This window comes from Pseudorca crassidens, chromosome 10 (genome assembly GCF_039906515.1).
Source record: "Pseudorca crassidens isolate mPseCra1 chromosome 10, mPseCra1.hap1, whole genome shotgun sequence".
Classification (NCBI taxonomy): domain Eukaryota; kingdom Metazoa; phylum Chordata; class Mammalia; order Artiodactyla; family Delphinidae; genus Pseudorca; species Pseudorca crassidens.
In genome coordinates, this window is record NC_090305.1 from 4857822 (window position 1) to 4880660 (window position 22839).

Below are 22839 nucleotides of genomic sequence, written 5' to 3' on the forward strand. Positions count from 1 at the left end.
AGTCTTGGATGGTCCATATCATCGTATGTCTTATGAGCGCAGACACCGAAACTCAGGCTAGATCATTTGTCTACGTTGTCAGTTGACAAGAGATAGAACCAGGGTTTGTGCATTTTTGTAGCACCTTTGCTTTAGGTAGTCTTTCTCTTTTAAGGAAGCAGTAGATTTGCCCTTTCTCTCTCCCCACGTACACGTTGGAGGAAGGGCCTGTTGCCATACTCTTGCAGCGCGTCTTGTGTGCCACGTTCTCGCACAGATGCGGAGAGTAGCGGTGAGGAAACCTTCACATCCAGGTTGGGAGTCTTCCACTGTGGTAGCATCCAGGTGCATCGGGCTGACGTTATCTACGAAGGAGTTTCAGACAGTGTGGAACCTGTTTGACCGGCCGAGCCCACCCAGAGGGTACTAGACACCAATACAGTAACCACGGCAAGGTCTGTTTCCTTGTACCCTCTTTCTGCACAGCCAATTAAGATTTCAAATCACTTCTTTCTTTGCCAGGACAGATTATTGCCTAAGTGTCTCCTAGAGGTGACCTTTCTGGGCCTGTAAATGGTTTAATTTGGACCCTGGTAGGTGTGTTGGGCCGAATCTAGGGGGCACCTTTGGATTCAAAGCCAGTTTCGGCCACTTGGGTTTTCGTGGCAGCCGCCATGGTAGGTATGTCTGGTCCCAGAGGAGCTTCCTCTGAGCTATGTGATGTACCGCCCCCCTCCCCCTTGTACCCTCCCAGAGAACCTTCTCCATCAACTGCCCGAAAGGCCTGTGACCTGTGGTCAGAGCCCAGCATAGTGACTGCTTGGTGTATCAGCCTCTCCAGAAAGCAGTCTAAAAACCTGTGCACGATTCTGGAATCTTTCAGACGCCTCAGGGACTGGAAATAAGTCTCTTCTAAATGGAGAGCACACTTTCATACATACCCACAAATAGTCTTCATTTCAGGATGGAATCAGGGCCTCTGCTGGCCAGATTTTTGAGTTGCATTTTAACTCCGCTCATGTCGCTGTATAATTTGAAACATCCATTGTCCATGCAGCCGACGAAGCCTGCAGAGGTAGCGGGTCGCGGCAGGCTGTGCGTGGGAAACAACATTGATCATCTGTCTGAATTCAAAACATGCATTTTGACCAGTTTCCTCTGGGTGGTTTCTTCTCTTGAAAAACGACTTGCTCTAGCTAGCTGGCCGGCGAAGCCCTCTCGCTGCGCGAGGGCTTCTCATATTCATTCCTCTCTTTCCCGGGGCTGCTCCTCCCAGCGTTGCCACGCCTCAAACGTCTCAGCCCCCACCTCTTGCCCAGCTTATCAGCCGTCCTTAACCTTTGTCCCGTCATCTTGGTGGGGCTGTGGTGCACTCGTGGTGCAGCAGGAAAACAGTACCTCTGTGCTCAGAACAGTGGTCCTCCAACCCGCTGGTAACTCTTTCCACCGTGGTTTAAATCAGGGCCCATAGGACTTCCCTGGAGGTCCAGTGGTTAAACACTCCGCGCTTCCAACGCAGGGGGTGTGGGTTCGATCCCTGGTCGGGGAACTAAGATCCCACATGCTGCACAGTGCAGCCAAAAAATAAAAAATCTAAAAAAAGAAAAAGGAAGGAAGGAAGGAGAGAAAGAAGAAAGAGAGGAAGGAAGGAAGGAAAGAGAAAGAAATCAGGGCCCTTCCTCAGCTTTCTCGATGTCCTGGTTTGCCTTTGGGGAAAGAAGGAAGAGCCATTCCAGTTGGGTCTTTACAGCTGAGGGTGTTTTCAGTTGGCATCTCAGAAGATGGTTTGCCAGCTTCTCCCTGGCAACACCTGGCATTTCATGGTCCTGTTACTTCCCATCCTTAAGGCAAGGCACGCACACAGGGCGAGTGGCCTTCAACAGATCGGGGCAGTTCGGGGTTGTCTGAACACAGCGACTTTGATCTGTTGGTCTGTTTTAACTTCAGCCCCTTTAAAGAAAGTCCGAATCCTTATTTCAAGTAGAGCCAAGCCAGTCAGAGGGACCCCACCGGTGTGATTTCAGGACCAGCCGTGATAAAGCGGGGACCTTAGGGGGTCCCCTAAGGGGAGATTCAAGCCCTGCTAACCCTCCCTTCAGCAAAATGGGGGCAGGTGTCTGACTCCGGGGTGGTGGCAAACGTTAGATGCGATCCTGTAGGCAAACCACGTGGCTCAAGGTGGAGTCAAGGCTCTCGGGACACGTTAACTGTGGTTTGTTTCCAGCTTCACGATCCAGACCTGTTTCCAGTGCAAGCTTTTGTAGCTCTGGAGCTCACTACTACAACCAGCATTAAAGCAGTAAAGCTAAGGAGAGCCTGTCTGGGGGGGTATCCTCAGCTGCTGGGGAAATGGAAGGGAAGAGAACAGAGGCAAGGACAAGCCATGCTTCCAGCAACTTGAGTCACGAGGAGAACTTTGAGAGGCTGGAGCCAGAGGGGAAGGCAGGGGAGGCTGGGGGGGACCTGCATGTGTTTGCACGCCCGCCTGTGACGGCTGAGGTGCTTTCTCCTCTTTCCCCGACGTCTTCTACCACTGGACAGGCCGCCCTCAGGCTGCTGAGCAGTCTGCATCCGGGCCCTACCTCTGGATGATGCAGCAGCTGCTGGTGGTGCCTGCACGGCCACGTGGCCTTGTCAAGCGCCTTCTGGCTGCTGTGAGCACCCGGGAGGGCTTTCAGATTTCAAGAAGTGAGAATACTCAGCTCTGGGAGCCGGTGGGGGGATGGGGCCTGAATTGCTGTCCCGGTTTCATGGAGCTTTGGACCTCCAGCCAGTCACTCTCTGACCCCAGTCTCCGCACATGCGTGAGGATTGTGAGTTACGTGTGCACATGCATAGACCAGACCCTCCAGGCCCTGAGATTCTCCCCACGGGGACTGAATGCATTTGAAACCAGCTCTACAGGCCTCCTTCTTGGAGGTCGTACCACCTGCCAGGATTAGCACCTGGGGAGCGGTCCCTAACTACCAGCGCCTCTCCAGCCCCCATGCAGCTTTCAGAAATTGTCATTTGGGGACCGTGTTCTACATACCCGTGACCAAGATTGCTGGAACGACTCAGCAGTTCCCAGCACAGCCCAGTGACCCCACTGCTTCCCGCGTAGCCCAGCCTTTCTCAGCCTCCACCTTGAACCTGCTTCTCTTCTGTGACACTGTCTGAGAGCTAGAAACTCATCAATGAATCTTTCATTTTCAGTGTGCTCTTCCTGAATGAGTCGTCACTTGGGTTTTTTTCTAACTTTGCTCTCTGATCTCGAGGGCCACATCTGACAGAATGCTTGTGTTTAAAAAAAGGAGGGGTGTGGGCTTTTTTCCGCATCTTTGTCTGTTAATCAAACGACTCTGCTTTACCCTAAATGCCTTACACGGGACTCATTTAGAAGACAAGATGCTGTTCGTGAGAAAGTGAAAGTAGCTGATAGTCCTTTTTTTATATGTGAAAAAACTGACAAGCCATTTAAACCTTTTTCCTCCTGGTAACTTAGAACAAAATCGACTTGAATTTTTGCCACTTTTGATTCTTCCCTCCTTGTGCCCAGGATAACGATGTCATAGGAGCTTTTAGGTACCACACTCCTGCTCAACTCTTTAGGTAAGAGGAATAATTGGCTTTCTCCTTGAAAGGAGGGCAGTACGGGCTGTGTCTGAGCTATTCTCTTGCAAATCCCCCTGGGTACTTAACGGTAAAGTCTGACTAGCTTCTAGTCTGCGACTCTTCTCGCTTTCCTTTGAACAAGGGCAGTGAGTTGCTCTTTTTCTGCCCAGCCCTCACGCTGAAAAAATCCAGTAGGTGGCCAAAGAGTCTTTGGAAGACTGAAGACAGAGCCGTTGGACCAGGTTTTAAAAAGAAAAGTGTGCTTGGAGCTTTGTCCAGAGAACAATGCAGGAGGAGCTGAATGGGACCGCGGCTGGGGGACAGGTGACTTAAATTAGGCAAGTTACAAATTGACATGTCTGACTATGGCTAAATGAAGTTCTCAAAATAATCCCCAAACCTGGCACTCGGAGGGCTGAAGCAAGTCCTCAGACCAGAGCTCTCGGCCAGCCTTGTTTCAGCCTCTAATTTATGATGTGGTGGCATCCTCTGCAGCCCCACCGGGAGCCCCTCCGGAAGGCTTGCTCTGCCAGACATGGACGGACTCTGCCAGCACCCAGGGAGCCCAACCCCGGGAGTCCCATGGGTTGAGAGCTTTGCCCTTTGTAAACGCCTTTCGTAAAAAATTCTGAGTTGCGGAGATGGCGATAAGGAAATTGCTCTGCAGTTTTATGGTGCCAGCACTCGGTTTCCTGTGGTTTCCCATGTGCCGCTTTGATTCGAGTACTGCAAGGCCTGAGAAGCGAGTGTGACCCCCACCCTCTGTCACCTGTCCTGGGTCTGGCTCGTGTACGTCCCGTTTCCCCAGCCACAGGTGCGTGCTGTGTCCCGGGGGATGTTCTCAGGAGCGATCTGCATCTTAGAATAAAAGATTCACTGAAAGCGACTGGTGCCTTTAGCATTTGTGCGGTGATCGTCTTTATAGATATAGTGGTAAAACAGACGTTACATATAATTTACTATTTTAGCTGTTTTTTTTGTTTTTTGGGGGTTTTTTTTGCGGTACGCGGGCCTCTCACTGTTGTGGCCTCTCCTGTTGCGGAGCACAGGCTCCGGACGCGCAGGCTCAGCGGCCATGGCTCACGGGCCCAGCCGCTCCGCAGCATGTGGGATCTTCCCGGACTGGGGCACGAACCCGCGTCCCCTGCATCGGCAGGTGGACTCTCAACCACTGCGCCACCAGGGAAGCCCCATTTTAGCTGTTTTTAAGTGTACAGTTCAGTGGCATTAAGTACATTCACACTGTTGTGCAACTATCACCTCCATCCTCTCCAGAACTTTTTCATCTTCCCAAACAGAAACTCTGTCCCCATTAAACACTAACTCCCCATCCCCCTCCCTGGTAACCCCTGTGCTACTTTCTGGCTCTATGGATTTGTCATTGTAGGGACATCATGTAAGTAGGGTCATCCAGCATTTGTCCTTTTGTGACTGGCTTTTTTCACTCAGCATAATGTTTTCAGGGTTCACCTATGCTGTAACCTGTGTCAGTACTTCATTCCTTTTTAAGACTGAATGACATTGTACATACAGACCACATTTTGTTTATCCATTCTTCATCTGTGAACACTTGGGTTGCTTCCACTTGCTGGCTGTTGTGAATAATGGATGTCCAAATACGTTTGAGATTCTGCTTTCAATTCTTTAGGGTATAGATGCAGAAGTGGAATTGCTGGATCATAGGGGTAATTCTATTTTTAAGTTTTTGAGGAACTGCCATACTGTTTTTCCATAGAGGCTCTTCTGTTTTACATTCCCACCAGCAGTGCACAAGGGTTCCATTTTCTCCACACCCTTGCTGACTGTTGTTGTTTTCTGGGGTTTTGGTACTAGGCCTCCTAATGGGTGTGGGGTGGTGTCCCATGGTGGTTTGGGACAGTGGTGGTTTTAGTATTGGTGTTTGGTGGCATGCAGAGCTGAACCCCCCCTGCTGTGTTTCTGTGCGATAGAACAGACTCTAGGAGAAGGCCCCTTCCCCGTCCCCGTTGCCTGGGGTCTAGATCTGAGCCCTTGCTCTGGTCTGCTCTAGCTAAGCCCTGCGGCTCTTTGGGCAACTGGAGATAAGAGACACGTGATCTGGGCCGCTCTTAGCTCCATCCTGGTGGAAGGAGGTCGTAGCACCTTGGGGTGGGTTGGGATTCCTTGAAGATCTTTCTTCCAAGCACATGGGCAGGAGCAGAGGCACTTACTTTGATCAGTTTGCTGGGGGGTGTGCTTTCACTGGAAGGCAAACTCACCACTGACACATTTTTTAGTTTTACAGAGATATCCTGCGCCTCCCACAGCTTTTGAAAAAGACGCTCACCTACCACAAAAGCATTAGTTTTCCAGGGTAAATGGAAAAAATACAAGACCTGTTTATTGCAGGTTTATGTTTCCAGTGGAATGATGGCTTTTTAGATGATTTTGAAAATTGTGGCTCCGATCCCAGATTTCTGGTTTTATAAAATGCTTTGAGATTCTGTAATATGAGGAGGTAACACATAAAGTTCATATGGGTAAGAATAAGTCTAATTAAGTTAGTACAATCATAAAGTAAGGCAATTACATAAAATTTGGGAAATAGAAAAAATATAACCCATTCACATCACTCTAACATTATTTCTTTATCATTTTGGTACATTTCTTTGCAGTCTTTTTTACTTACTTAAAGAAAAAACATGATTGTAATAATATATACATAAAGTGTATAAATAAAGCTTTCCAAAAGGTTTTGCCCAGTTTGCTGATGCCATTAGCAATTCAGCATGTGAAACGTCTACTCATTTCACTATATCCTGGTGGACTTTGGGCATTTTTCCCCCCTAGTTTAATAGAAAAAAAAATGTTTAACTACTTACCTTAATTTATGTTTCTTTTGTAAAAAGCAAATGATGTTTTTCCTGGTTTGTTTTTTGCTTTTTTAATTTGACATAGAGAAGGTTCATATTTCTATGTGGTCAAGTTATCTATGGTCTTTTTTTTTTAATGTCCCTTTTATTTCTAATTTTATATTTGTCTATTCCTTATTTGCATTCGAGTTTTAAAACTTCTTCCCCCTCCAGTGGTATGATACGTTTTTTTCTCTCTGGGAGTATGACCAATTTTGTTTTTATTTTATTTTTAGGTTTTAAAATGACATCCCTCTTTAACTAGTTAACCCACAAGGAATTTATTTGGGTGTATGGTTTGAGGTAAGAATTTACCTTGATATTTTCCCCCATATTGCTAACCAAGTATTCCAACAATTGTTACTGAATTACTCTGAATAATTCTGTCCTTCTCTGATGATTACTGGTGCTTCCTGTATCATAAACTGACTTTTAAGAAGTGTATCAGACAGATCTATTCCTAGTTTATCTACTCTATTCTGTTAATTACTTTTTTCTTGCACAGTCCCCATGCTTTAATTATAGACTGATAATTGTTTAAATATCTAATACGCCTTCTTCCTGTAGTTGTATAGCAAAATTTTCTTTACTCTTCTCATCAGTTTGTTTCTTTTAGGCTCACATGGGAACTGTTTTGTTATGTTTCTTTGTATAAAATGTTCTATCCAGTTGGGGTTTTGATCAGAATTGCAGTTAACATATAAATTAATTTAGAATACACATTTTAAAAATAAAATTTTAGCCTTCCTATCTAAATCTTGCTTCATCTCTCTTTACTTTTTGTTATATCTATGTCTAGGTGGGTTTTTTTTTGTTTTTTGCTTTTATTGATTACACACAAACTTTGTTGAATTTGTTGATTTGTGAATGGGGTTTTTTTAATTGTACTTTTTCTTTTAATTGTACTTTTTGATGGTTATTGCTTTCACATAGGAAGTGTGTGTGTGTGTGTGTGTGTGTGTACTTGCATATGTTATAGCTATTCACTTACAGAGCAAAACAATAACATATTGAAGAGAACACAGTCGTTGGAGTGTTTGGAATGGATCAGACTTGGTTTGAATCCCAGCTCTACTACTTACTAGATGCTTGACTCTTCAATATAGCACTGCAGTGTTGATCATATAGGATTTCAATAATGATAGCTACTTTGATTAGATTTCTCTTGAATATAGTTTTCCATTTATTTCTTTGGGTTTTCTATTTACACAATGATATCTACAATTAATGATAATGTGAACTTTTTCTTTCCAGTATTTAAATCTCTTAATCTGTTTCATGTCTTATTGCATTGGCCAGAAAAACTTGCTAAACAATACTAAATAATTTTTTTTCTGTCCTGGAGATTTTTGTTCTTATTTTTAAAGAAGTTCCTCTAGCTTCTCATTATGAAGTATAATTTCCCTGTGAAATATATTAGTTGGCTGTGGTTTGAAATGGATAATACTCTTTATATGTTGGAGAAGTATATTTCAGTTCTTACTGTTTAAGTGTTTTTAAGTTAAAAATCAGTTATCTTGGGGACCAACATGGTGTCCAGTGGTTAAGCCTCCACGCTTCCAATGCAGGGGGCACAGTTTTGATCCCTGGTCGGGGAACTAAGATCCCACATGTTGCATGGCGCAGCCAAGAAAATATATATTTTTTTAAAAAATATATATACTGGTTATCTCGGAAGATTCATACAATTTGAACAACTTTATTTACAAATTACAATATTAATATTACCTAAGAGGAAAGATAGAAATTAAGGGTCAGTCCTATCTTGAACATACAGGTTATTATTTCCTGTAAAAATACCTGTCTCTGTATGAGGTATTTATGAGTCCTCTTATGGATTTGAATACTGAAGAGCAGTTAACCTTCTTGGGGATGGAGTGGGGTCGGGGAGGGCATCTACCCTTTAGTGGCCTAACCACCAGTTTCTTCATATATAGAAATCTGTACCTTGCTTTTATATCTGGTTGGGGTTCCACAGGAACCTTTTAATCTTTGATTCCTACTTTGAATTCCCATGTATACCAAAACTTGGAACATAACAAGTTTTAAGTAGAAATCATATTTAAACTTTGTAATCTTAAACTAGGTATTCTTCTGGTTCAGGTTTATTGGTGTTTTAATAATAATTGTTTTCCTGATGTAAAAGTAATATATATTCATTCTGAAAAATTTGAAAAATGTGGACAACCACAAAAACAAAACTTAAAAATAACACATACCGCTTTATAATTTTTTCACTTACTGTATTTTGAACATTTTCCAACCTTAAGTAAACTTACACTTCATGATTGCTAATGGTAGCCTGTTATTCTATCATATGACTATTTTACCATTTATGTACTAAAGCCCTATTAGTAGACATTTAGCTTGTTTCCAGTTTTTCATGATGGCAAGTGATCTAATAACAACCACCTTTATACAAATATCTTTGTATATATCTCTTTAGAAAAGCTTCTAGAATTCTTTTTTTTTTTAATTGGAAGTGGATTGGCTGGCTGAAAGAAGTACACATTTTCAAGGATGTAAATTTTCAAATTTCTGTTCAAAATAATTGAAACACTATCATTGCCACAACAGTGTATATCTGTTTTCCTCAGCTTTGCCCAAATTAGATGTTGAAATTTTAAAATATTTTTTGCCAATATGATAGGGGAAAAAAATCTTAACTGCAATCTTTGATTTGCGTTTCTTTCATTACTACAGATGCTGGACATTAAAATGTGTTTATTAAGTATTTATATGTTTGCTTTTGTGAATTGCTTTTTCATATCCTTTGTCCATTTTGCAGTTGAGATGCTCTTTTTGTATTGACTTGTAAGAGTCGGTAGAGCATAAAAATTAAGAGGAAAAGCATGAAACTCAGAAAGAGGTCTACATTCATGTCTCTGTTCTGATGCTTATTAGCTCTGAGACCCGGGCTGTGTTACTTCTTAGCCACTCACTGTCTCCACTTCTCTATTTTAAAAGTGGAACTAACTGTATCTCCCTTATAGGATTATGATAAGATATTGTGTGCAAAGCTAACACATCTTATACACCTACTAAAGTGTAGCTTTTGTTATACTGTTATACTGAGGCTCCTTACCAGCTCTGCCTGTAAATATGCTTTTCTCCTAGTTTGTCATTTCCCTTTCAATTTAGCCTGCAGATTTTTTTTTAATGTATTTAAATCTAAAATTGTTATGCAAATGGAAATGTGCATCTTTTCCTTTATGGTTTCTTCCTTTGCCCTAAAAACCCTTCAAACCTGCCCCCACCCCACCCCCACCCGGCCAGAGACCAGGTAAATATTTACATATTTTTCTTCTGATTCTTCTATCCTTTTCCATTTTACATTCAATTCTTTAATCTATTTGGAATAGGTTTTAGCCTTTGGTGTAAAGTTAGTGTGAAGTTGGTATTTGGTGTGAATTTTTTTCCCTTTCAGTTGTTCCAGTTCTGTTGACTCATCTATCCTTTTCCCCTTGCTGATTTGAAGTACCACCTTTCTCATACAGCAAATACTTCTAGGTTTCCTGTTTGATTCCATTGACCGGTCTAGCATTGCATTGGCACTATGGCATAGGATGGAACATACGTACATTATGTATATTCTAGCTGTATTGCATGCTTAGTATCTACATGTACTTATCTCATCTCCCTCCTATTTTTTTTTTTTTCCCCAAAACTGAAAGTTTGTTTCTCTGTGCAACTCTAGACTTACAGCCTGATCAGGACATAAATTTTCCTGTCATCCTATAGAGTGCAATAGAAAGAACTTGGGCTATAGACTCAGAGGACTTGGATTCCAAACCTTGCTCCACCCACTAGCTGTTTAAGTCGGGCATATTATGTACTCTCTCTGTGCCTTGGGTTCTCTACTGAAGGAATCATGGGAAAATCAGCTCTTATCCCAAATTAATCTGAAATAATAGGACCAACTTGACCAATCAGAGAGTCACATCACTCAGGTCTATCTATTTCTATAAAATAGAAATAGATTGTTTTAATGACTGCATTGTTTTAATGACTGCAGAAAGTTTCTAACTCAGTATTTTGGTTATAACAATTTTGTCTTATCTGTTGTCATCATAATATAATTTCAGTAACACTAAACAGCTTTATAAGTACTTTTATGTATATACGTGCTCACATATGTAAATCCAGCTATATAAACATACTCATATTGATAAGTGGATGATTGTCATGTAGCAGTCAAGAAATAATGAACTTGACGTGGACTATTCTGTTTTTTTTTTAATAAAAGATTACATAGGGAACTTGATGTAACCTTAACAGTTTTATTGGATTAAGATGTACGTGTTTGCTGCAGCATGTAAATATTAAGCATCCAAATTTTAAAATATACAATAAGAGCCACAGTTTACTGCATACATAACATGGGCCAGATGCCTTTTTGTTTTTTTTGTTTGTTTGTTTGTTTTTTTGCGGTACGCGGGCCTCTCACTGCTGTGGCCTCTCCCGTTGCGGAGCACAGGCTCCGGACGCGCAGGCTCAGCGGCCATGGCTCACGGGCCCAGCCGCTCCGCGGCATGTGGGATCCTCCCGGACCGGGGCACGAACCCGCGTCCCCTGCATCGGCAGGCGGACTCCCAACCACTGCACCACCAGGGAAGCCCGGCCAGATGCCTTTTTGAATGCTTCATGCATATCATCTCTTTCGATCCTCATTATTACATCCGTTTTAAAGTTGAAGGAACTGAAGTTCTCCAGAGTTAGACAACTGTACTAGTGACAGCTGGTCAGTGACGGTGCCGGGATGGTACCCAGGGCTGTCTCACAGCCCAGTCCATGCTCCTTACACTGTAATGGGCCACTTCCAAGTATATTTGCAGTCCTTGTTTTGCTTTGTAAAGTCCAATTTCTGAGAAATTGGAGAAAAAAGAAAGTAGTTGAAGCCTGAAACTTTGGTTTCAGTTTAGGAATAAAACATGCTCTGATACACAGTGGAGTTGGCTGTAAGGCACAGGAAACATGAAGAACTCATACAACTATAGTGTAAAGATAAATCGTGGGGAAGAGGAACGGATCTGACGTGGAGAGAGCTCACATTTTAAAATTTGAATTACCTATATTGTCTGTCACATTCTGTGGATGGTTGCTTCAGATCCTTGACTCTGATAGAGACGTTAAAGATAGGGACATTAAAACATAACAACCCTTTAGCCTGTAAGACCCACTGGGGCAGGGAACCTGTGAGCTTTATTGTACTCAGAGCCTGGAACATCATCAGTGCAACCAGTCGCTGGTTGAATGAATGAGTAATGCATGTCAGGTTTCTTTAGTAACGTGAAGAAGTAACGTAGTCAGCCCACACACTCTGAAATGTCTTATTTTTTGAGCATGGACTCCATTACGTAGCTGAGGTGAGCATATGAAAAAGTGCCAGAAATTGCTAAGTCCATTCCTTGTAGGAGTTAGAGGCAGTGGGCAGAATCATCCCCACACCCTAGTCACTGTGGAATGACACCCAAGCACTAGATATGACTTTATTTCTTCCTGAGGGAAAGAAAGAGAGTCTTCTGTCTATTAGGATAGACACATTGTTTTCAGTGTTTGCAATTGTCAGCCTGTTTCATGGCTATCTAGTTGTGTGATTTACTGCAGCTCCTTAGCACTTTTTACAGTTGAAAACTCTGTTCTGATCCTTTGGCCTGGGAACATATGGACTTAGTCTGTTAGCAGGAGGACCAGTGGCCAGAGTTATTGGAAATACTACTGCACTGTCAGTAAGCTCGACTGATGACTACCGTTTGGGGGTGGACTTAACTGAAACTGCAGAAATTTTACTTTGCTTCTGTCCACCCTCAATTGAACCCACAAAGGTACAGATACTTACTACTTATTGAGGAAGTATTTATTTCATTTATTTGTACTCTGGTACGTGACAAAAGAGCGCTATCCGACAAAGAAACAAATGTTGAACGGCGAGTACATCTTTTAGGGAAAGAAAGAACCTGCATCCTGTGAGAACAGAGCAGTTTTTTTCCCTAATACCTGCCACGTTGTCTGAAGGCAGGAGGGATGACCGGCCCTTTCTGTGGAGGGGTGAGGTTAAATCATTAAAAAATTCCATAAGCAGGGCTTCCCTGGTGGCGCAGTGGTTGGGAGTCCGCCTGCCGATGCAGGGGACACGGGTTCGTGCCCCGGCCCGGGAAGATCCCACATGCTGCGGAGCGGCTGGGCCGGTGAGCCACGGCCGCTGAGCCTGCGCGTCCGGAGCCTGTGCTCCGCAACGGGAGAGGCCACAGCAGTGAGAGGCCCACGTACCACAAAAAAAAAAAAAAAAAAATTCCATAAGCAATAAACTTACATCATGGAGGAAAGGTTGACTTAGAAGAGTTATTTAACCTTCCCTGATATTCTGATATCTTTGAAACAACTTTAATAGTTGAGAAGTACGCTAACCATGCGTCAATCTAAAGCCCAACTGAGAATCAGGACATCAGCAACATTTGGCTTCCGGGCAACAAAAGGAGATGCTGGTCCTTACACTTACTTTTTTTTTTTTTTTTGCGGTACGCCGGCCTCTCACCGCTGTGGCCTCTCCCGTTGCGGAGCACAGGCTCCGGACGCGCAGGCTTAGCGGCCATGGCTCACGGGCCCAGCCGCTCCGCGGCACGTGGGATCTTCCCGGACCGGGGCACAAACCCGCGTCCCCTGCATCGGCAGGCAGACTCTCAACCACTGCGCCACCAGGGAAGCCCCTTACACTTACTTTTGACACATTTCTCGCAATCTTGGTTATCCAGTTTCCTAACCACATAAATTAGAAACCATCAGTTAGAAAGGGAAGAGGAGGTTGCTACTGGCAGGCATACTGAGGTCAGAAAGAAGTGACAAGACACAGCCAGACAGTGAGGGAGGAAAAATAGCTAAAAGCAGACGCAAAACTCCAACTGGGATCTACTGCGGAGGCCTAGGGGACGCTAGCAAATAGCTAGTACCTGCCTATTCAGATGAACAGTTTCTTGAAGATGCGACCATCTTGTGGTCTAGTATAAATCTTGCTTATAAAAAGTTATCTTTATTGGACAATCCAATAAAATATTTGAAGTTTATAATAGCATTTTGTGCAGATATTAGCTTTCTGACTTTTCAGAAAAGGGAGAAAAAGTGAGGCAGTTCATAATACATTTTAGAAAACGATCTGCTCCAATATTTAACCTTTAAAAGGAAAAACACCAGAAATAATGCATTCCCCGAGGTATCTGGGTAGCTAAAGTCATAATGTATTGAGGGTAACAGGTTGTATGAAGGCAGCCCATCCCTGTGATGCTGCACGGCTTGTCTGAGAGGAAGCATCTAATTGGCTACGTTACTAAGGGGATTTGGACGTTTGAAATGACATCTCACCACTGCCTCTCAAGCCTTCTGCTCGCCTTGCCCATCCTAGGCAGACCTTCCTCCCACAATTGGAATTTCCCTTATGTTCCCCACTGTTTCCAGCCCATTTCCACCCCTCCTTCATGTGTATTCCACCTCTGCATACTGTGCAAACGTGTTCATCGAGAACCTGCGCTGTGCCAGGCCCTGGACTGAGGGCTGGGATGGAGGAATCATTAGCCAAGACAGGCCCCGACTTTCAGGCCGCCCCATCCATTGAGACTGTGCACTCCTTGTCCTAAGAGACTCGAATTCCCGGGCTTCTCCATAGCACATTCCCTACTTCTGCCCCCCGATGGAAACTTCGTGTGTCCTTAGATATGACACTTCCTCCCAAAGCCTTTCCTCGAGAAGACTGGTTCTCCCAGTTGACCGGGAGGCCGCGGCGTCTCTGGAGTGTGTTCCGCTCTCCTTCCACGCCAGGCCCCCCGTCGTCTTTGGGTCCCTCCTTCTTGTATCAGTCAGCTCGGGCTGCTGTAACTCAGCCACACAGGCTGGGGGGCTGGAACCGCAGCAACGTATTTTCTCACAGTTGAGGAGGCCGGAGGGCCGAGATCGAGGTGCTGGTGGGGTTGGTGCCTTCTGAGGCCTCTCTCCTGGGCTGGAAGATGCCACCTTCTCCCTGTGTCCTCACCTGGTCGTCCTTCTGTGTATGTGTGTGTGTGTGTGTGTGTCTTGATCTCCTCTTCTTAGAAGGACACCAGTCCTACTGGATTAGGGACCATCCCAATTACTTCATTTCACCTAATGACCTCTGTAAAGGCCATACCTCCACCTACAGTTACACTCTGAGGGACTGGGGGCTAGGACTTCAGCGTACGCATCTGGGGGGACACGGCTTAGCCCGTGCTGCCTCCTCTGATGGGGGTGTCACCTGTCAACGCCCGCCTCTTCTCATCTGCATCCCCGCCACCTGCAGAGCCTCTCGCAGGAGAGCCAAAGTGACCGACGTCACATTTTTCCTCTCCGTCTCCTTCCTGCCCTCAGTCTCAGTCCCTCCATGAGTGGAGGACCCTCTTTGTCAAGGACTCATGTCCTGTCCTTCCTGCATCGTTTCCTCAGCCCCACGAGTAGGATTTCCCTCCAGCTCACAAGAGTCTTCTGCTTCTCTGTCTCCCCCGAGGTCTCCATCCCCGTTTCCCACCCTCAGACCCCCTTCTTCCTCTCACTCCTTGCCTCACCCTCCTGGTCACTGAAGCTGCCTTTCTTCCTGAGGGCCCTTGGCCACTCCCCATTCTCACAGCCTCAGGCCCTCTCTGGTGTCATCCCTCTTGTGATGGATTTTACTCATTTCAGCTTCCCGCTGTCAGTAATCCCTACCATATGTTTCGTCCCCTCCGTGGCTCTGCGGCATTGAAGCTAACGCAGAGCTGAACTTTTCTACCACCAGTTCCTGACTTCTTGCTTCAAGCCTTAGCCCCCTGCCCTTGCTCTGCGGCCCTGCTGCTGTCCGTAGTCAAAGCCATCGCATGGTAACTCCCACAACCTGATGTAGTAGTTAAGTTTCTACCATCTTTTCCCCTTCCCTCCTGTCACAGAATATTAATTATCCCTCTTTTTTCCCCAAGGCTGATCTCCCTACCATTCCTCCTCTGCCATAGACAGACAGACAGGCAGGCAACACACACACGCATGCACACCTTCCTTCAAAAGCTGTGTTCTGTTTCATAGATCTGTATTCTCTCTCTCTCTCTGGATTTCCATTCCTTTCCTGTTGACATAAATGTCTATGGAGAACAGAAAGGGGTTTGTACGCGAGGTTTATGTGCGGGAGGGATGGTTATAAACCAAATCAGCAATACCGAAAGCTGGTCATTTGCTTATCTTTCCAATTAAATCCTTGTTAAGACAGCACAGACAATACTGGCCCTTCTGCCAAACTCCAGTCGAGAGTGTTTTTTATTCAGATTAGTCAAGACAATCAAGTAGGCATTTTTTGTTAGCAAACTATTTAATTCTCGATTGACTGACAGCAGGAGGGGTGATGACAGCAAGGAAAGAGTGGGTCCTGGGGTTTAGCTCAGCTCTGCCAGGTCCCAGCCATCCCGGCCTGGGGACCTTGGGACTCCTCAGTTTCATCAGTTGTAGGATGGGGGTGATAAGGCACCTGCCAGGTTGGAGGGGGGTTAAGCAAGATGATTCACAGGGGGCCCTCAGAGCAGCGCCTGGCACATAGTAGGTGTTCAGTACGTATTAGCTGCCTACTACGTTGCTGTCGTTACTTTCCCTTCTCGCCCCTTCTTCTGTCACCTAACTTCTCAGCCTTCAGGCCTTCATTCACTTCCTCTCCTGCCATCACTCCTTAACCCTCGCTTTCTGGCCATTGCCTTCCTCTCTCAAATCAATTTACTTTCTCAGATCTCACCCCCTTTTCAGCTACTTGCTTTAACGTCTCTGTGATTTAACACCATTGACAACATTTTAAAAAAAATTTTTTTAAGGCAGCACTCCCCGCCCCAGCTGTTCTGCTCCTTTAGAGGAAAGAGACCCCGAGAGCACTTGTCACCCCTCCTCTGCATCCACCTCATGGGAGGCATTTCCCTGGGGTTAGCCTCTAGCCTTTTACTTCCCATCCTCTCTGGCCCCCAGATGTCTCTCCAGGCCTTTTTCCTGGGTCCAGCCTCCTCTCGTCTTCCACACACCACCCCCTACTCTCCCCACCCCGCCATGATGCATGGACCCACCCCCCAACCCGGGTCCCAAACCAAGACTGGGGAAGCTGTCTTTTTCAAGTCTCTTCTTCTCGCTCCAAAGCAGTTGGGACCAAGCCCAGGGGATTCCATCTTCTTTACCACCTCCCACCTCTAGTCCCTCTGTCTGTCCCCCTCTTTTTACTTTAACCCCTGCTTTGTCATGTGTCATTCTGCCGATGCTGGAGTGGTTTCCCTTTTTTTTTTTTTTTTTTGCTGTATGTGGGCCTCTCACTGTTGTGGCCTCTCCCGTTGCGGAGCACAGGCTCCGGACGCGCAGGCTCAGCGGCCATGGCTCACGGGCCCAGCCGCTCCGCGGCATGTGGGATCTTCCCGGACCGGGGCACGAACCCGCGTCCCCTGCATCGGCAGGTGGACTCTCAACCACTGCACCACCAGGGAAGCCTGGTTTCCCTTCTTTTGATGCCACGCCCCGTGGTCAGTGCTCCAGAGGGATTTTTTTTTTTCCTCTCTCCCATATCAAATTGGTCAAATCCTATTGCATCTGTGTCCTAAGTCTGTCTCAAACCAATCCATTCTCCTCCACCTCTATAGCCAGCGGCTGACAGGGTCCTTATTATTTCTTAGGTGGGCTCTTCTATTAATTCCTAACTAACCTTCCGATCCCAGGTCTCCCAGACCCTTCTCCATGGTCCCCCAAGGGAGGCTCTGTCTACCTCTTCCTTAAGCCCTTTCAGGGGCTCGGCGTCGGATAAAGCACAGGTCAGCTCCACGGTGTGCCCGGAGCTCTCGGCCGTCTGGCCCACGGGCAATTTCTCCAGCTCCATCTCTGGCTGCGTCCCTTCCTCCCTCTGGTCCAGCCACAGAGTCAGGTATTTGCAGTTCTGGAAACTGACCTTGTGTTACGCCTCTCTGCCCTGTGCTTGCTACTTACCGATCCCTCTGTCTGGAGCGCCCTGCCCCCTCCTTTGGGTGGGGTTGGGACGCCTACACGTCTCATGAGATTCAGCGGACTGTGTCACCTCATCCTAGGGGCCTTCTCCAACATCCACATCCTTTTTCTCCTCGATTCTCTTCCATGGCATAGCTCTATGGTTTCCATTATTTCTACTTCCAGCTCGATGTCACCTGCTTTGTCCCCTTCCACCTCCAATGGGCTCCTACCTCTGACTTTCTCATTAGTCATTCGTTCTCTCCATCTGGCTGGGGCCCAGGCATCATCTTGGCCCTCACTTCTTCACCCCCCATTCCCGGCCCACCAGCTGCTTTTCTATCAGTTCTTCCTCTGAAGCGGCTCCCAATCAGCTATTCTCTATCCCTTCCCCGCTCCACCCTAGTTCAGGCCCTGGTCCCTGAGGTTTTCCATGGACGGTGTTCAGAGTTCTCTGTGGGACAGCCTCAGCCTGTTGACTTTCACTCTCATCACCTGCTGTTGCTGTGTGGGTTACCATCCAACACACTGGAATCCTTACTGGTCTCTGAACAGGGCTCATAACTTGCCGCCACTGTGCCTTTGCATCTACTATTTCTAATCCCCATCTCCAGACACGAAATTTCTAGCCATTCTCCATGGCTCAGCCCCGTCGCTTTCTCTTCTGTGAAATTTTCCCCAATGACTCTTATTTGAAGTGCTCTCTTTTCTTGGAACCTCTGAATTTTGTACCTATTTAATGGTTCTTATTAAATGTTGGCTTGCATTTCATGATTACTTCTTGTGGATGCAGAGATTAGCCTGTAAACTCTTTTAAGGCATGGATCATAAATTATCCATTTTTGTATCACTTCTCCACTACAGAACCTATATATATATATATAAAATCTCACAATTCCATATATATATATATGAAATATATATATATCAGCTTTGTTGAGGTATAACTTACAAAGAATGCAATTCACCCATTTAAAGCGTACAGTTCAATGGTTTTAGTATATTCAGAGTTGTTCAACCATTACCACAATCAATTTTAAAACATTTCTATCACCCTTCAAAGAAATATCACACAATTAGCAGTCAATCCCTATTTCCCTCCAAACCCTCAGCCCTGGGTAACTATTAATCTACTTCCTGTCTCCGAAGATTTGCCTATTCTGGACATTTCATATAAACAGAATCAGAACGATATTTGTCCTTTTGGGTCTGGCTTATTTCATTTAGTGTGTTTTCAGAATTGATCCGTGTTGTAGTATGTACTTCTTTCCTTTTTTATGGCTGAATAATATTCCACGTATGGATGTACCACATTTTGTTTATCCACTCATCAGTTGATGGCTATTTGGGTTGTTTCTGCTTTTTAGCTGCTGTGGTTAACGCTGCTATGAACATTCTTGTACAAGCTCTTGTGTGGATGTCTGTTTTCATGTGTTGTGTTATGTGCCTAGGAGTGGAGTGGCTAGGTCAGATGGTAACTCTATGCTTAACATTTTGAGGAACTGTCAGGCTGTTTTCTAAAGTGGCTGTAGCATTTTACATTTTCACCAGCAGTGTGCGAGAGTTCCATCTCTCCACTTCCCTGACGACACTTGTTATTATCTGTCTTTTTTATTACAGCCATCCTAGTGGGTGTGAAGTGGCCACTCATCATGGTTTTAATAGCATGACTCTTTTTTACCTATTAGATGTTCAATAAATATCTGTTGGGTCAATGATATTTATATGTAATATGGACAAACAGACCTTTGGACGGCTCGTTTGACTGCCAAGTTTATGAATTAGCTAGAAAAGATGAACAGAGAGCTCAGTATCATTAGAATTCAACTTTCAAAAGTTACTTTTAGACTGTTTTTTCAACTTAAAAGGTTGCCAGTATTACCTAGGTGACATTATCAAGGTCAGGAAAAACCATGTAGCTTTGCAGGTTTGCATGGATTTTACAGAATAAGCTAAATTACAAGCAAAATTCCAACTTTGATATGGTTCCTACTCAAAACCTACTCCTCAATGGGGAGACCAGGAAAGGTAACTCCCTGAATGGGGACATGGGGTTGGGGTGGAGGGGAGGCTTAGAAAAATGCAACTGCTAACGTTTCCCTGGGTTGAGTTTTCCTCAGTAAACAGTAGACCCTGGGAAACATAACAGGTTCTGAAAACTTAATTTTGATGACTCTGGACGTCAGAGAAACAGCCAGCTGAATCAGTTCCCTCTTGGGTGGTTGATTATCTCAAGTCATAGGTAATGGTCCAGCTGCTTTTGCTTGGTTCTAGAGAGTTCTGTGTTGGCCAGGACCCATCCATTTAGTCCATCCCTAAGTAGACACTTCTGTCTGCAGTCCTGAACACCAGAGTTCAACTAAAGGCCTCAAATTAAAGGCCCATGATTGGGCTTACAACTTTGTATGGTGTGCAAGGGTACTCAGAAGAGTTGGCGTAAAAGAGGGTCAAAGGTCACAGCCAGTATATAGTGGCCAGCTTTCTGTATGTGTAACATCATCTTGCTAAACAAGCCTCAAACGCATGATTCTGCAGTAGCATTCTCTGCAACTAGACAAGAGGCCCCCCATCTTTATAATTTGGGGGGCGGGTGGTGTTTGTTTTCTGCAACCACAATCACCCTTATCTGCCTGAAGATGTTTCCAAAAGGCTGACAACAGGCCCCTTTCAGAAGCTCAGTAGGAAAAGTATTAACAGTTGGAAACATGTCAGCTGCCTTATGGAGGAAGCAAAGCCCAGGCCTGGTTTCTCTGGGCTCGGTGATAACTTGGGCCGCCGCAGCCTGGGCGAAGCTGGTGTTTGGAGCCGTGGAGACGGAGCGCGGCTCGGAGGAGGGCCCCTGCTTTTCAGAGTTGAAACAGGAGCCCTCTGAGAGAAAGAGATATTGCATGTGGCTTCCCTGATGCCTCGGAGGGCGACGTGGATGACACAGCATCAGCCGTGCCATCGTGGGGTGGGGACACAGTGGCGGCCCGTTGGGGGCAACGCAGCCCCCCCCCCCCCCCGCTTCAGCATCAGCTGTGGAGTGTGGGGAAGGGAAGGTGACAAAAGCCAAGTCAGCGTTGAATTTGTTGGATGGAGAATACGCTCCCGGGGCGGCAGCCCCAGAGCGAGAAGGACCGGCCCTGGGAGAGAAACAGCCCGAAGTTGGGGGCGGGGTGAAGCGCCAGTTCCTTAATCTCCCGCCCCATCGTCGGCTTGTCCCACCTGGGTGCAGAGCGAGGACCGCGTGGAGAGGGAACCGCACGGGTGGGGTTCACCCTCCCGTCTGCCTCTGAGAGCAAGAGGGGCGGCGCCGGGCCAGGCACCCCCGCCCCCCATGGCACCCCCTCCCGGTCTCCGAGGCGCCCCTCTCGCGCTTCCCAGGCATCGCTGCCTTTCCCTGTCCTCCGTTAAAATAGTGAAACAAACCACTGAGCGAAGTGATGGAAAGCCAGGGGCGGGGAGTCGCCCGCAGCGAGGGGCCGGAGGGGAGGGGGCGCGGTGGTCCAAGAGGGTGGCCGGCCGGCGATCGCTGTGCTGGTCGGACGGCGCTCAGCTGCGGCCGCCAGGACCCTTCCCCCGGGGCTGCCCGGCCCTCCCCTGGCCCGGGGCGCCTGCGGAGGGCGCGGGGCAAACCTGGGGCTGCGGTGGGGGTGGAGGGGGGACTGCACCTCCATCCATCCCGGGATGGAAACTGCGGTCACCCCGCTAAAATCGGGCCGGGGGCTGCGGTGGGGACCAGCGGGTACCGCGGTCCCCCCCCCCCCCCAGCCCGAGCGCCGCCGCCGCCGCCGCTCAGTAACACGTCCCCAGGAGAGTCGCAGGAGCAACACGTGATGTGTCTACTTATCAGGGTGAGAGGGGGAGAGCGAGTCTCCGAGCGTGCGGGCGAGGAAGCGGGGCGGGGGGCCGAGGCGGGGGCCGGGACGACGGCTGGGGCGCCGGGGTCGCCTGCTCCTCGCCCACCTCCCTCCCTGTGGGAGAAGAGGAGGAGGGGAAGTGACTGCGGAGTTGATGAACTTTGCACATCCAGAAACGCCATTTTGATTCCTTTTCCGGAACAAGTTTGCATCTCTCCTCGTTCTCTCCCCGAAGCCCACCGGTCCCCACTGCATCATGCCTGGGAGCCAAGCGCCCTGCCCGGCCGTAAGTACGCGCCCGAGGTTCCGGCTCGCGGTCCTTGGGTGGCAGCGAGATGTCTGGGGCTGAGCGGGAGCGACCTTTTAAAGAACTTTTGGGGATGGGGAGGGTGAAGTCTGCAGAGCGCGTTGTACTTTTGAAACTCAGCGTTTCCCGGAGCCGAGGACCCGAGCGCCCCACGCCGCGCTACGTGCGCTCGGGGCGGTGGGGCCGGCCTGGGATGAGCTGGGCAGCCCTCTCCCCTCCGGCTGCGCGCCGGGCCGCTCCTCCTCTCTTCCCCCCCTCCCCCTCCCCCTCCCCCTCCTCCTCCCCTTCCTCCGCTCCTTTTCCCCTTCCCGAGCTGCCGGCTCTGCCAACCAGCTCCCAGCGCGAGCCGCCGCGGCCGCTGCAGCGCCCCGCCGCCAGGACCTGATGCGCATCCATATTAGCCGTCCGAGCGCAGGAATCCGGCCCGACCCGCGCCGCCGCACCCGCCGCGGAATTTATTTTTAACCAGCACCGCCGGGACTCGGATGGTGCGCGCACCGCCGGCCAGAAACATCTTACCAGCGCTGCTCTCCATCTTCCGCCCTCTCTCCCCCGACATCCTCCCCCCCATGTGGGAGGGGAAACTTTTCTCCTACATACTTTCGAGTCCCTCTCGGGCCGAGGAGCGCGGAGATGACGGCGCCCGCCCGCCCGCCGCCGCAAGGTATCCGGGGGTGCCCGCTCGGGGTGCCCGCCTGGGGTGCTGGCTTGGGGGTGCCCGCCGGGGCCGCGCGGTGGGAGCATCCGCCGCGCCCTGCTCTGCGGACTTTGATCCTCCTGGGCGGACGGCGCCGGCCGGGAGGGGGCCGCGGGCAGCCCAGCGCCCTCGCCGTTCTCGGCTCGTGGCTGGTGGTCACGCCGACCACCGACCCCGGGTGACTGGGCAGGGGGGGTCGCGTCCGCGCGTATTGTTCCCTTGCCCTTCCGTTGGCGGTGTACGTGTTTTCGTGGGAGTCATCGGTGTGGAGCGGAGCCTGCATCGCGGGGGCGGGGGGGGGAACCTCGGCGCCCGGCGCCGTCACGAGCACAGGAAGGAGGCCGGGAGCATCCGAGGCGGGGCTGGCCGCCGGGGCCCGCTTCGCCGCCCAGCTGTGGAGCGCGCTCGGAAACTTTTGTCCGCTGCCCGCTGGACCAATTTTTTTGCGAGTTGTGGGTCTTCTCTGTCTCCTCCCGTCCCGGCCCGCAGAGCCGAGCAGGGGCTGGGGTGGGGGGGCCGGCGTCGAGGGGCTGAAGACCCAGTGAGCCCCCAGCCCCCCGCCTCGGCCCGGTCCCCCGCGCC

At 48.0% G+C, this 22839-nt stretch overlaps 1 protein-coding gene and 1 long non-coding RNA gene across 10 annotated transcripts in view; one reads left to right on the plus strand and one right to left on the minus strand.

Moving 5' to 3' along the window:
- RREB1 (ras responsive element binding protein 1) overlaps window positions 1–22839 on the plus strand; it is a 179839-nt gene that overhangs the window by 20557 nt on the left and 136443 nt on the right. For 3 of the 9 annotated variants that reach the window (XM_067751920.1, XM_067751918.1, XM_067751916.1), the window contains exon 1: window positions 21861–22224. The exons of 4 other annotated variants lie outside the window; for them this stretch is intronic. The gene's annotated coding sequence lies outside the window, so the exon portion shown is untranslated. Of the gene's footprint in view, window positions 1–21257; window positions 21540–21860; window positions 22225–22839 lie in introns of those variants that run through there. 2 more of the 9 variants (XM_067751919.1, XM_067751915.1) reach the window with 1 other exon arrangement.
- Window positions 10710–22569, minus strand: LOC137231529 (uncharacterized). The gene is made up of 3 exons (XR_010946644.1): window positions 22161–22569; window positions 11513–11560; window positions 10710–11307 (listed from the first exon to the last, which is right to left on the minus strand). It is a non-coding gene; the product is annotated as an uncharacterized lncRNA (long non-coding RNA).